General features: G+C 45.3%; 1 protein-coding gene across 1 annotated transcript in view; it reads right to left on the bottom strand.

Annotated features, from left to right (window-relative positions):
* The window catches only part of ADAM12 (ADAM metallopeptidase domain 12), a 390,013-nt gene that overhangs the window by 192,002 nt on the left and 185,454 nt on the right, over nucleotides 1–12,557 (bottom strand). The gene's annotated exons all lie outside the window — the stretch shown is intronic.

Raw genomic sequence — 12,557 nt, 5'->3', positions numbered from 1 at the left:
TCCTGGGAGAGATGGTATCTTTCACCTGCTGCTCCAAAGCTGAGACCTTGACTCTGGGAATGCCGATGGCCTTCACGACCACAGTGGCAAGAGAGCCTGAACCAAGAGACAGCCAGAGAAATAGGGCCCTGATGATATTCTGAGGCCTTGGTTCCAACCATGCCTGAAGCAAGTTGTATCTTGCTTCCCAGTTATGTGGCGCAAAAACTTTCTTCTGTTTTCATTAAGCAGCTTGAGTTGGTTTTCTGTCACTTACAACCAGAAGAATTCTGACTCTATAGAAAAAACAAAAAGAAAAACCTCTGTGTACGCTGAGCCAACTTTTTTTTATTTTTTGAGCCAACTTTATTCCTCTTAAGTTTCACTAGTTTAGGTACAAGAACCCACTTTATATAGGATGGCTAAAGATTTAATTTAATGTTAGTAAAAGCTATAAAACCTGTAATGAATGAGACCACCCACATCCACTGATTTGTTACTGCTTCTTGAAGCTCAGCTCAATCCATAGCAATTCAGGATCAGTACATTTGTTAAACATGTCTTTCACATAGGAAGTCCTTTTGCAAGGGATAGGCATCCATAGATCAAGTGGACACCTGGCATCGGGTAGGTGAAATGCAAACCCAGGCTGTATTTTCCAGAAGTGAAGACAAAACCCAGGCTAGGATACGCCGTCTCAGATTTTGTAACCCCCTTGTATCATCTCTGCCCTCCCACCACTTCATGACTCTCTGTGTCAGGCCTAGAGAATGCACAACATGGTACTGCTTGGGAAACGCTGATCAGTGTAATGTGGTGATATTCTTTTTTATTGTTGTTGATACTTTAAAAAATTTGAGATAGTCTGGTCACCAGATGATCAGTTTAATGAGCAAAAACATCTCTGGGATCTGGGTACATTCCAATAATGTACACTAATACATACACTCATCCACATTAAAAGAAAATAACACATCATAGTCTAAAAATCTTTGGGGGAAGGCTGTAATCCAGCCTTCCCAGCAAGACTTCATGTGTCTGGAGAAATGCCTACTGTTTTTTCCAGCAGCATCGAAACAAGCTACCTCGAATACAGCAAAGCTGGGCCTAACCTGAACTCAAATAGCTGGACCTCGAAATCTCTGACAGTGTGTTGTTGTTAAATTTTCTTTATGGGTGAAAACAGACTATAAGGAAACAAGGTCATTCTGCAAGTTAAGACCACTAGTCTCTAGAACCAGTCTACAGACACTGAATTTCTTTCTTACCCCTTTCAAAAACTATTTGCCATTCACACCGGAGAAGATTTCAAGACCCTAGATTCCATAACAACAACAAACCATTAAATTATACCCAGTTGGGGCATTCTCCTACCTGGTCTAGGAATATGGACTAATCCTACTTTGAAAACATTTTCGAACACAAGCATTCAAGGAAAAGAGTTGACTCCTTAACACTCGGCCAGGGGATTAAGTTAATCACAACGTCACACGAATAAAGAGAAAGAGTCTCCTGCTTCCAGAACACGTGTATTCATATCAAATGTTGACGAAAACACTAATTGTCTCCTGTCAAAACGTACCGTTTTCTATTACAGAATGTTTGTATCTGCTAAGACCAAATATTAGATAATGACAAGCTTATCTGGCTAATACCACCATTTAGAGGAAAACAGAAGAAAACACAAGCAAGAAGCATGCTGAGTTCTAAGTGTGATACGGATGTGGGTTTTCTTTCTCCTGAAGGCTGTACAGTCCTCTGAAGATATGAAAGAGGGAAAACAAAGATTAAGAACATGAACTGGGAGTCACTTCAGATGGACCTTTTGTGACCTTGAATTTGAAAGCTTGGAGAAAGAGAGGAGAGAAAAGGACACAGAAAAAGGAGAGGGGGTCGTTAAGCCTCTTGGTCCGCGTAAGGGAACGCTGTACGACTTCAAGAATATTAGCAGAGCTGACATACTTTTGATTTCCTAAGTAAGAAATAATGATGCATTATTTCTTTTCTTACAATCTGAGCCACATTATAGCACAGATTATGCCAACTATAATAACTCAGTTTGAGGTCAGATATTTATGTGAAACAACATTAAAAGGATCATTTAAGAGACAATTCGCAAAGAAGAGATCAACATACATCTGTGCACTTGAGATGTTATTTTCTCAGATTTGAGATGCTGTTGAGGATTCTTTCCAGGCTCTTGTCCACCACTAATAAACTCAATATAAAATACGATTGCCTCCAGTCTAATAATACTGACTCACACAGCAATTGGTTACTAAAATATAATTTCTTTTATGGCTCCCTAACATTTTTGCAAAAGGTTCAAAGTTTACATTACTCCAGATCATTTACTGATAAGAAGATTATAACTGCTGTTATTGATATGGTTACTCAACCACCCATATTCTTCCAGATTCTTGTTCCACTCATCTTCTTATCATCATCCCTCAGGAATTAGAGACTAAATTTCAGAATATCTCGTTAGATAAGATTACAAACATATACAGAAACATTTACGTGTTTTAACATGAATAACACTAACGGGAAAAGTCGTGGACAGCTGGCCTTCCAAGTGACTAACATATTTCCAATTCTCTGTAATTTTTTTTCTGGTAATGTATTTTTTAAAGAAAGATAGTTGTTATTCACAGAACTGCAACTTGTGGATGGGACTGTAGGTTTGCAAACTTTGTCGTTTTTTCTTTCTTTCTTTTTCTTTTTTCCTATTGGCTGCACCATGCAGCTTGTGGGGTGTCAGTTCCCGGACCAGGGATTAAACCAGGGCCACGGCAGTGAAAGTCCAGAATCCTAACCACTGGGCCACCAGGGAACTCCCGAACTTTGTGTTTCTTGATTTGCTCCTCTGACGAAGAAATACTTCTACTGACTGAGATAAGGGAAGGAGATCCCTGGAGAATCTGAAGAAGCTGCCATAAAAGTTCCTTAATTTAAATCACTGGGGGTGATTTTGCCCCACAGATGGCAACGGAAATACAGCTGACCCCTGAACAATGTGGGTTTGAACTGAGCAAGTCCAGTTATATGTGGATTCTTTTTCAATAAATATGTGCTATGGTACCGTACGATCCATAGGTGGTTGAAACCGCAGATGCAAAACCGTGGATACCGAGGGCCGACGATAAAGTTATACATGGATTTTCAACTGCATGGGGTGGGGTCCAGCGGCCCTAAGCCCTGTGTTGTTCGAGGGTCAACTGAATTTGGAGACACTTTTGGTTGTCACAACTTACGGGGCAGATCGTGGGTAGAGGCCAGGAATGCTGCTAAACATCCCATAATGCACAGGACAGCTCCCCTCTGCAAAGAATCTTCCCCTTTTCTGCAAAAGTCAATAGTGCTGAGGTTCAGAAACCTGTTCTAACTTCGTCAGCCTCTCATTCTTGGTGGGCTGAATGGCGCTCAGAGCTCCTGAAGATTCGTATGTAATTGTGTCCACAAACAAATAAATGTGGGAGCCACAGGAAAGGCGCATCATACAGAGGGTTCTTAACAAAGGTACTAAGTAAAGAGAAAGAAGTCAAGTAGGATTTAAGCTTGCTTTTCAAGGATGGGTGATTAGCCAACAGGAAATAGACCACATGTTCATTATGGGACAAGATCAACACCTCAAAATGCAGTTGGAAGAAACCAGCAGTTCACAACCTAGGAAGACTGAGCAGAAAAAAAGAACAGTCTAAGCATCCTGGTTAAAACAATCTGTTGACTGTAGCAAGAAAAGGCTACGAAACCCAGCGGGTGAGTAAACTTCTTTGAATCGTATCCATCAGGAACTCTTGTACTGCAGGGGAAGAAAAAGAGAAGAGATATTTTTTCCTGTTACTTCCTACGCCTTTTTGGTGATCACTTCCCCTAGCCAACACCAAGTGAGCTTTTTCTTGATTATGTGCCAACTTTTTGTCATAGGACTATTCTCTGAGAATTGTCAAATGACAGACATTTCTTTTCAAGCATTAACGAAAAACGTTTCTATTACGCATTATACTGCTGTCAAAATTGAGACCAGTGAGAGCAATGAAAGGAGGAATTCTGAAGGCAAGAACATTGTCAGTTCACAGTCGGGAATTCTGGCAAGGAACCCAAATCCTATCAACACAGGAGCTCCATTTTTCATTCCTTAATTACTTCTCATGGCTACTTCCAGAAAATGAAGACCGTTCACACCTTGATGAAGAGGGTGAAAAGATAATACAGCTTCTGAAATCTTTATTCTGGTCACCTCCCAGGGTATACATTTCTTTAGACACCTCTATAAAATTCTGCTGGACATGGAAATGGTTCCAAACTGATAAAAATGAATAAAAATCACCTGATTGACAGGGCTCTTCCCTTTCCTGTCTTGGCACAAAAGACAAAACTGCCTTAAGCAGTGACTATTGTTTAGAATTCACAAGGATAATTGATGGTGATAAAATAGATGACTGAGGTCTCCTATTGTCATGTAGAATTTATTAGGATTTGTCACCATGATATGACATTGCCATGCTTTGACTGTGACAAATGCAACAGTCAGATTTCATAAACTGTAGCGTTTGAGACAGTGCTCACGTGATTATCAAAATAATCCAGATATTTCAGCTGCATTCTGTCAACAGCTGTTCAAGAAGTTTGCAGGAAGAGGACGACAAAGCAAGGACTATCCCGTAACACTGGGTAAAGGCTTTAAGCCATAGAAGACCCAAGAAAGATTTAATAAAGCAAGAAGCTTTTTATTCTTTCTTTATTATAATTCCCAGTCCAACAGCATTGAGCTCAATAGCAGAACATGTGACTCAACAGATTTAGGGGTCTGGACCCATAAAAGTTCAAAGTATAGCTGATTATCCTAGTGAGCATTCAACGTCACTAGGGCGTATTCTCCTCAAAATAGCACACAGGTATAACTTTCCTCCTTAATGCTTTTATTAATGCAGAATCACGTAACTATATCTTGGGGGTCTTCAGACACTAAGTTAATCCACACGTTTGATTCTCTGGGGGCAACAGAGAACTTGATTACGGAACGTCCTGTCTTCCCCCCACCCGCCAGGTGCATCCACGTCCCTGGCCTCCTCCTGAGCTGACCCTCTATGGGGAAAGTCCATCCTTCATCTCTGCCTCGTGAACTCTATTTCATCCTTCCAGAAATGGCACAAGACAAAGCTGGGATAATAGCATGTTCTGTTGACCGACGCTTTGCTCTGGTGCCGGCCCCACTGAGTCACCTTGCCCCAGCAGGTCCCAGCTAATGACCGCACCAGTGGGGAGTGGGAGGGGGAACATCCCGGAAGACGTTTGGGCTGACAGGATGTGCGGGTGAGTCTCTACTAAAGGTGGAATAGACGAGCCACATGAAGAAGGTGGTGGAGGAGATAAATGTTTGAAATGACTGGTGTGGGAGATGAGGACGGTCACCAGCGAGCCAGGGATGACATGGGGGTACCTGGACCGGGAGGTGAGACTGCCCTGCACTGAGGGCGGCAGAGGGCGAGCGCGGAGGGCTGGGTTGATCCTGAGCCAGGGTTTTTCTGGACATCGGGGTAGATCACTAGGGAGGGAGGAAGACCCTGAGAGCTCTGACAGCCTGGGAAATCACGGAAGGGAGGTGGGGACATACATGGGTGGCTTCCAGGTAGGTGGCGCTTTGGTCCCTGTTTCCGGCCAGCAGTCCCGATATTTTCCATTGCGTACCTGCCCTTTTCCCATCCTCACTCTTTGTGGTTTGGTGGAGTCAACCCCACCAGCGATGGGGTCTTGGTCTTCCTCAGGCCAGTGTGACCAAGGCGCTTCCTCCTTTCCCCTGCTTGGGGGATGTGGTATCACAGTGTGAGGCCGGCAAGAGGGGCATCTGCATTTGCCATCTGCAACCACACGGGGCGCACGTGAGCTGCCAGAGGGGGTGCTACGGAGAGAATGGAGGAGCCGATTCCCCCGAAGGGACGCTGGCCAGGTGAGAAAACCCATCCCTGAGATATCAAGTAATGGCATCTAAACCTACCTCAAGTGTGTTTCCTCCTCTGCTCCTTTCTCAATGGGAGGGTCTATTGCTGTGTTCTGGTTCCCCCTCCACCACTGTTTCTGGGGTGAAATGGGTTGGTTAACTTATCTTCTGGCCAAAGGTTGATGGGTCATGTGAGGCTACATGCACACCTGACCTGGGGCACGTTCCCCAGGCGAGTCAGGCAGGTACCCACCCTCCTGGGCTCTGTGATTGGTCTTCAAGGGATGGGTGCCTCACTTAGGCTCTTCTTCCTTCCGTACAGATGGTCACGGAGACTGGGAAAGAGAGTTCGCATAGTCTCAAAGCAGAGGGAACCTGAGATCACATGACCCTGGCCCCCGCCAAATGCCATCCGTGCTTCCTGTGGACAGATCCAGATGGCTACCGAAGCCCACAAAGAAGAAAGCACAGACCGAGGGAGACTGCGCGAGCTGATGGACACCCTTTGTGCATAAGCTATTTTGAGTTTGTATTTCTGTTACTTGAAACAAACCAGACCAAACGGTACTCTTGGGCTGAAGCAGTCGTGAAGTCCAGGGTGGAATGCAGAATTTAGGTGCCAGGAACGGAAAAAGGAGTTCCTTGGGGCTTAACCCTTGCCCTAGGAGATGGAACTTGGGTTCCACGAGCTCCTAGCCGGCTCAGCAGTCTGGCCATGCATCACAACGGCAGGTGCCACGCTGCTACTGAAGAGTCAGGCATAGATGCCTATTTTCCAAATGAGAGCTTTTCTCCTCTTTTATGCGTGCTCATCCACAGACTTGAAAAAATGTTTCACACACAGATATGAAAATTCATTGAGTATGTGGTATCAGTACTGAAGCAACAGAGCTCGGGTTCCTTAATTAGAATTTTGAAAAAAATAATGATTTTTTTTTCTAATAATGATCAGGATGGTGCTGTTTTCCAAGGGACTCAATTCTGTCAACTTTATCTTGAACCGAGGAATAAAAGGCATATTCTGAACACACACGTATCCCACCCCCAGCTTTATATAAAATTAAGGTAAACTTCTCTTGATAAAACCGTTCATCTTTTGTTCACAATCTCCAGAAGCAAATAAAATTAATGATGGCCAGTTAAGTGGCAGCTGTTCTTTCCTCTTTGTATTAGTTGGGTCAATCAATTCTCTCCTGTATATATGAAGAAAACTGGGCTGTCTTGGTTTCACATGTATTACTAGACCTCACTCTAGCTTTGCTCATCTAATTTGATAGATGATGCAGCATCTCTTAATCATAAGCATTTGGACTCTTTGGAACTTAATTAAAAGATTGCTTTGATTATGGAGGGATCAATTCTTTTCAATTTTATTGCAATAGTAGGCAAAGGACCTTTCCTCTTTGGTCATGACCAAATACCCAAGGATGCATTTGGACCTCTGAGCTCAGTCCCACCAGCTGCTTCGTGTGTATTTTCCCTTATGCACCCAAGAGGGATTTGTTTTAGTAATAGCGTTATTGAGATATAATTCACATACCATAAAATTTGCCCCCTTGAACAGTCGTTTAGTATATTCATAGAGCTGTGGGAGGGATCTTTTTAAAAATACATGTCAGATCTTATCCCCGCCCCTCAAAGCTCTACAAGATTCATATGTTGTCCATCATTTTTCTCCCCAAATGTCCAGCAGATAATAGGTGTTCAATAAATATTTAGAGAAGAAATGCACCCATTATTTTCGAGGCAGGCTAAGCTCAGAGTTCCACTAAATATGGAAACATTTGTGTTCTGGCAGAGGTATTATAAACCAGAATTTTATAAACAATAAAATGCTATAGGTTATCCTTTTTCATTTTACAGTAAATAAATTGTATACAATGTAATGTGTATATGCTTTGTTCTTGAAAAAGAACACACTTCTTTGATCTAATTTCAGACTAGGACAGTTCAGAGAAGATGCTCAGACCAAGCAGTGGGAGGGATTCCGTTGTACATTAATGATTCTTAAGTGAGTGTCCCAGGCAGACAGGCAGAAACAAGTCAGCCAGTAATTGATCAAACATTTGTTTCAACGGGACTTTGCAAAGGAGACTTAACCAACTCATTGAAATACATACGGCGCCCACAGAACGCCCTCAAACATCTTCTCTTTGAGGGTTCAGAATAACTACCGAGGAGAAAGATAATGCACAGGCTAAATAACCCACTGACGTAAGACTGAATATTTATTCTTAATATCGAATCGCCATGTGACTATGCTTGATAATCCATATTTTGAAGAGCTCCCAGGATGTCAGAAGCATTCAGATGGAAGCGGGTCACCGGGAACACGTTTCAGCAACGTTCTTAAAAGTTTCCGTGCCGAATGCTGGAATGAACTCTCCATGGCTTTACCCCTTCAAAGCAGAGACCATGTGTCGCCTTGGCTTGCCGTGATATCGTAAAAGCAAACGGAAACAGGTTCCTTCTTTAAAAACCAGCTTTGTGAACTGAGGTGAATTCCACGTTCAGTGCTATAAGCAGCTTACAAGTGTCTCGTTACGACTCCTGGGAAAACAGCGTAGTGACTACAAAAGTCCAGTTGTACGACTTGACCCAATAAATCACTTGAAAACTATGGTGAATTGAGAAGACTGGAAACAACTGAAATGCCCATCGGTAACAAACTGGTCAGACAAACTAGGGTTGACCAACACACGGCATTCTGTACGGCCATTAAAGCCATGAGGTAGAAGCCTGTGGCTGGTAGGGAGGGGCTGCCCGCAGATAAGGACAAGAAGCCGATGCCGAAGGACCAGCACCAAGTGGTCACGTCCCGGCTCTGCCCTGCGTGAGCCGCATGACTCAGGAGAGCGACTCCCTCCTCCGCTTCCTCACCTAAAACGGGGGGGTGGTAAGAATTCCTACCTTGTAGGGTTGCTATGAGGTGTCTCTGTGAGGAGATACTTCTGCAGCACTTAGAACGGCACCTGACACACAGTAAACCTTGCAGAAATATCTGCTACTATTCTTGACCCGTCATCATCGTTTCTGTCAGCAGTAGCACCACGTGGACACGTGACTGTGCGCACGGATTATCTCTGGAATGGATACACGGCACTGGAAACCTGCCTCCCAGAGAAGGTTCTGGAGGGTCTGGGAGCAGGGGGTCAGAAGAAGATTCGCTAATTCACAAATCCCTTTTGTAGTGATAGAGTTTCTTTTTGCATTCGTTACTTAAAAAAAAAAAAAAAGCACTGCAAGTTTTAAAAACAAAGAAATAGGGCCACTGAGAGGACGCCAAACGTTTTTGAGATGAGTGTCGATGACATTCATGACGACTCAACATAGTTGAAGGCTGGGGGTCATGCCTAGGCCGCTTTTGGCCCTGGAATAGCCAACTCCCTGGAACGGGACCCTCGGCCCCGTCACGAGCCGTTAGTTCCCTTCCGTGGCTGCTGCGTGGCTGAGGGCACTGCTCTTGCCCTGGCCTCCACCTCTGACCCCTTCCCCCTCATCTTGCTGACTCTTGTCTGCCTGTGCAAGGTGGCCTGGAACTCAGGGGGCCGTTTTCCTGCTCAAAATCCTCCTCTACAACCCCTATCCCCTGTCGCCTGCTCCAAACTCGTGGACATGGCCTTGGAGGTCCTCTAGCTGGTCTGACCATACTCCATCCGTCCAACCTGGTATGTCCTGATCTTTCGAAACAGGCCGGCTCAAGCCGGCCTCAGCGGTATCCTGGGCATCCCACTCCTGCCGTTTGGCACTCAGCTATGGTTCCAGGCCACCTGCGTCAAAATATCACTCTGCCACTGGCAGTTCTGGTGTCCAAACCGGGCAGGCGCCCTCCCCTTTCTGGTCCCCAGCCTCCCCAGCGGGACACAGGGGTGACACCACCACGGGCACCGCTGGCAGGAAGGCGAAGGGGCCTGGAGTACGCCGGCTCTGGGACAACGCCACACTGCATTTCTCCTTCCTCGTGCCCCTGCCTTCTCCTTCCAACGACTCTGGGTTTAAATCTGTGCTAACTCCGTGGGGGGATCACAGGACAGGGCCCTCCCCTGAGGAGTGAGTGGCTCAGTGTTCAGGGCCGCCTGACACCGCAGCACAGGACGAAGTCAGGGACACTGGGGCTCAGGCTCTGGGCTCCGCGGGGAATTGGTGGGGAGAGGTGGTCGGCTAAAGCCCTGGGGCGCACAGTGGACACACAGTAGGTAAATCGAGGACACGAGCAACAAGGAAAGGTGCAGGAGGAGAGAGACAGACGCCCATCAGAAGGCACCGAGCTGCCTGAGGAGTGCGCCGATGCGAAACTCAAGCCCGCGATGAAAAGTAGTCCGTCTCTCCAAAGCAGAGTGTGTGTTAGTGACACACTGTCTACCAGTCACTCTGGCGTAACCACAGCTCGAAGGCTTGTGTAAACTGTACAAAATGTCAGGTACGCCGGCCAAAGGTCACCCGATCCTTGAACATGTCCCTGATGTAACGACTGAGAGCGCACGGACCGCCCTGCCTTTCTGGCTCAAGTCCTCCTGCTGATGTTCCTTCAGGACGTCTGCATCATTGCCTTTGATGTGACCCCTAGATCCTTAGACGGCAATGACCGCAAAAGGATTTCACCCTTTTGTTTTCCCTTTTGCATTCTTGCTTTGTCATTTGGTGTGAAGAATGTCTGCTCACAGCTTGCTTCTTTTTTTTTGGGGGGGGGGGGTCAGGCGCCTTTATTGGTCAGGATGTGGTGGGTGGCAGGGCAGGGGGCTCTGGGGCCACACGGTGCCTTCCAGGCCCCCAAGCCACGTTTCCAAGGCACTGGACGGCCCAGGCCAGGCACCGCTCTCCCCCACAGCTTGCTTCTTTGAAAAGGATTCGAATGTTTAGAGAGAAGATGGTAAAACTCTCCAAATGATGCCCTGATGTGTCCTGTCCAGATGTGTCTTCATGTGTCCTGCCCAGGATTCCAATCTCCACTCCATGCCCCCAGTATTCGATAGAGTTGGGGAGATAAAGCTTGGCTCTACCCAATGAGAACAAGCTACAGCCTTTCCTGTAACTGTACAGCTCACTCCAAAGTTAAAAGAATTCCCATAAAGATTAAAAAACAAACTCCACGCAAGCAGCAGTCAGCTTGCGGAGGCTCAGCCGTTTGTTTCGTAACTGGACCAAACTCGAAAGCTCTCATTTTCGCCTCTAACAAGATGTATTCCATCAGAACTTTCTACATAAATCACAGCTTGTGATAGACCTTTTGTTTCAGCATCAAGAAACTGTTAGGCCTGAGTAACTCCAGGAAAAGGGCTAATCTTCCAAGACCATAAGTCTTCTCTTTCTACCGTAATGTGAAATGTATCACATCCCTTCAAATGTTTCTTCAGACTCAGCCTTTATTAATGATGCCTTTGGTTTTGACCATTCGGGATGTTGCACATATATCAAAAAACTAAAGGGCTTAATAGGTCAGGGAGGCAGCCTTGTCCCTTCCTGGAACCCAGCCAGGCTGCCAGGGTGACCCTGGCAGCCGGCCAGAGGATACTGCCTGGGGCCAAAGAGAGAATTCCAGATTTTGAAAGATGATCCTTGAGAGGCTCCGAAAGGGGTTCCAGATCTGCATCCCCATCCACACCTTGAACCTTTAGTCTTTGGAGCCTCTTCCCTGGAACTTTCCACATATTGTAGTTTCTCCTGAAATCCCATGTGACAATTGAGATTTTTCTGTTTCTCTCTGTTCTCTTGGTGCTCAACTTTCAGGCTCTGACCTTAAGAACTTGGGATAGTAGCAAACAAACCCTATACGTTAGAGAAGCTTAATTAATAAGATAATGAGAGTAAGTAAAAGTATCTTTTACAATGGAGAAGGCTGAGTAAGATGAATGCACTTTTACAATAATGACTATTAAAAAGCTAAACTTTAGTTACCTAACGAACATCCTAAATGCATGTGATCTTTGAAAAAAATGAATGAAAGTTTATCCAGGAGGGGGGCAGATGTTATCGAGAAAAAATCATCAGTCCCATAGGTTTCTATAGGAAGAAAAACACCCTAAATCTGTGAAGCCATCAGAGAGAAACAGCAAAAGCTTATGTATTTGGCACGTTTTTGATGCATATAAATTATGATATTTTCTAATGAGAAAAATGGGAAGCTTTTAATTGCGTGGAGACATAAGAAATTTTCTTTTGGTTTTATGTAGTAATTCAGTCCCACTGAGCTGCCAGCAGTCACAGTGACGCTATTACGATATAATCATCAATCATCAACAACCAAAGCAAACCCAATTGTTGGCTATCTGTACATTTAAGGTGGCCATCGTCCGAATTGGGACACCTTTGACAGTGAGAAGGGACACAGTTAGTAAACGTGACCTGACAACAGACACAGACCAGGCTGTACCAGGCAAACCTGGACACACAGACGCCCTAACAACATCCACCTAACTCCACATTTACCCACCGAGGTAGGTACCATCGTCCCCATCTTACACCCAGGAAAACACAGGCTCCTGCAAGGTCACCTGGCTAGTAAACAGAAGAGCTGGGCTTAGAACTGACCCCAAAGCATGGGCTCTTCTGGGCAGACTCACTGTGGTATCTTGGTGCTTTGGGTCTGTTAGAAGGGCCAAGGCAGAACAGACGAGAAAATGCTCAGGCTCTGTGAAAG

Source organism: Phocoena phocoena, chromosome 16 (assembly GCF_963924675.1).
Source record: "Phocoena phocoena chromosome 16, mPhoPho1.1, whole genome shotgun sequence".
In the NCBI taxonomy this organism is placed as follows: domain Eukaryota; kingdom Metazoa; phylum Chordata; class Mammalia; order Artiodactyla; family Phocoenidae; genus Phocoena; species Phocoena phocoena.
This window is presented reverse-complemented; position numbering and strand designations above follow the sequence as displayed.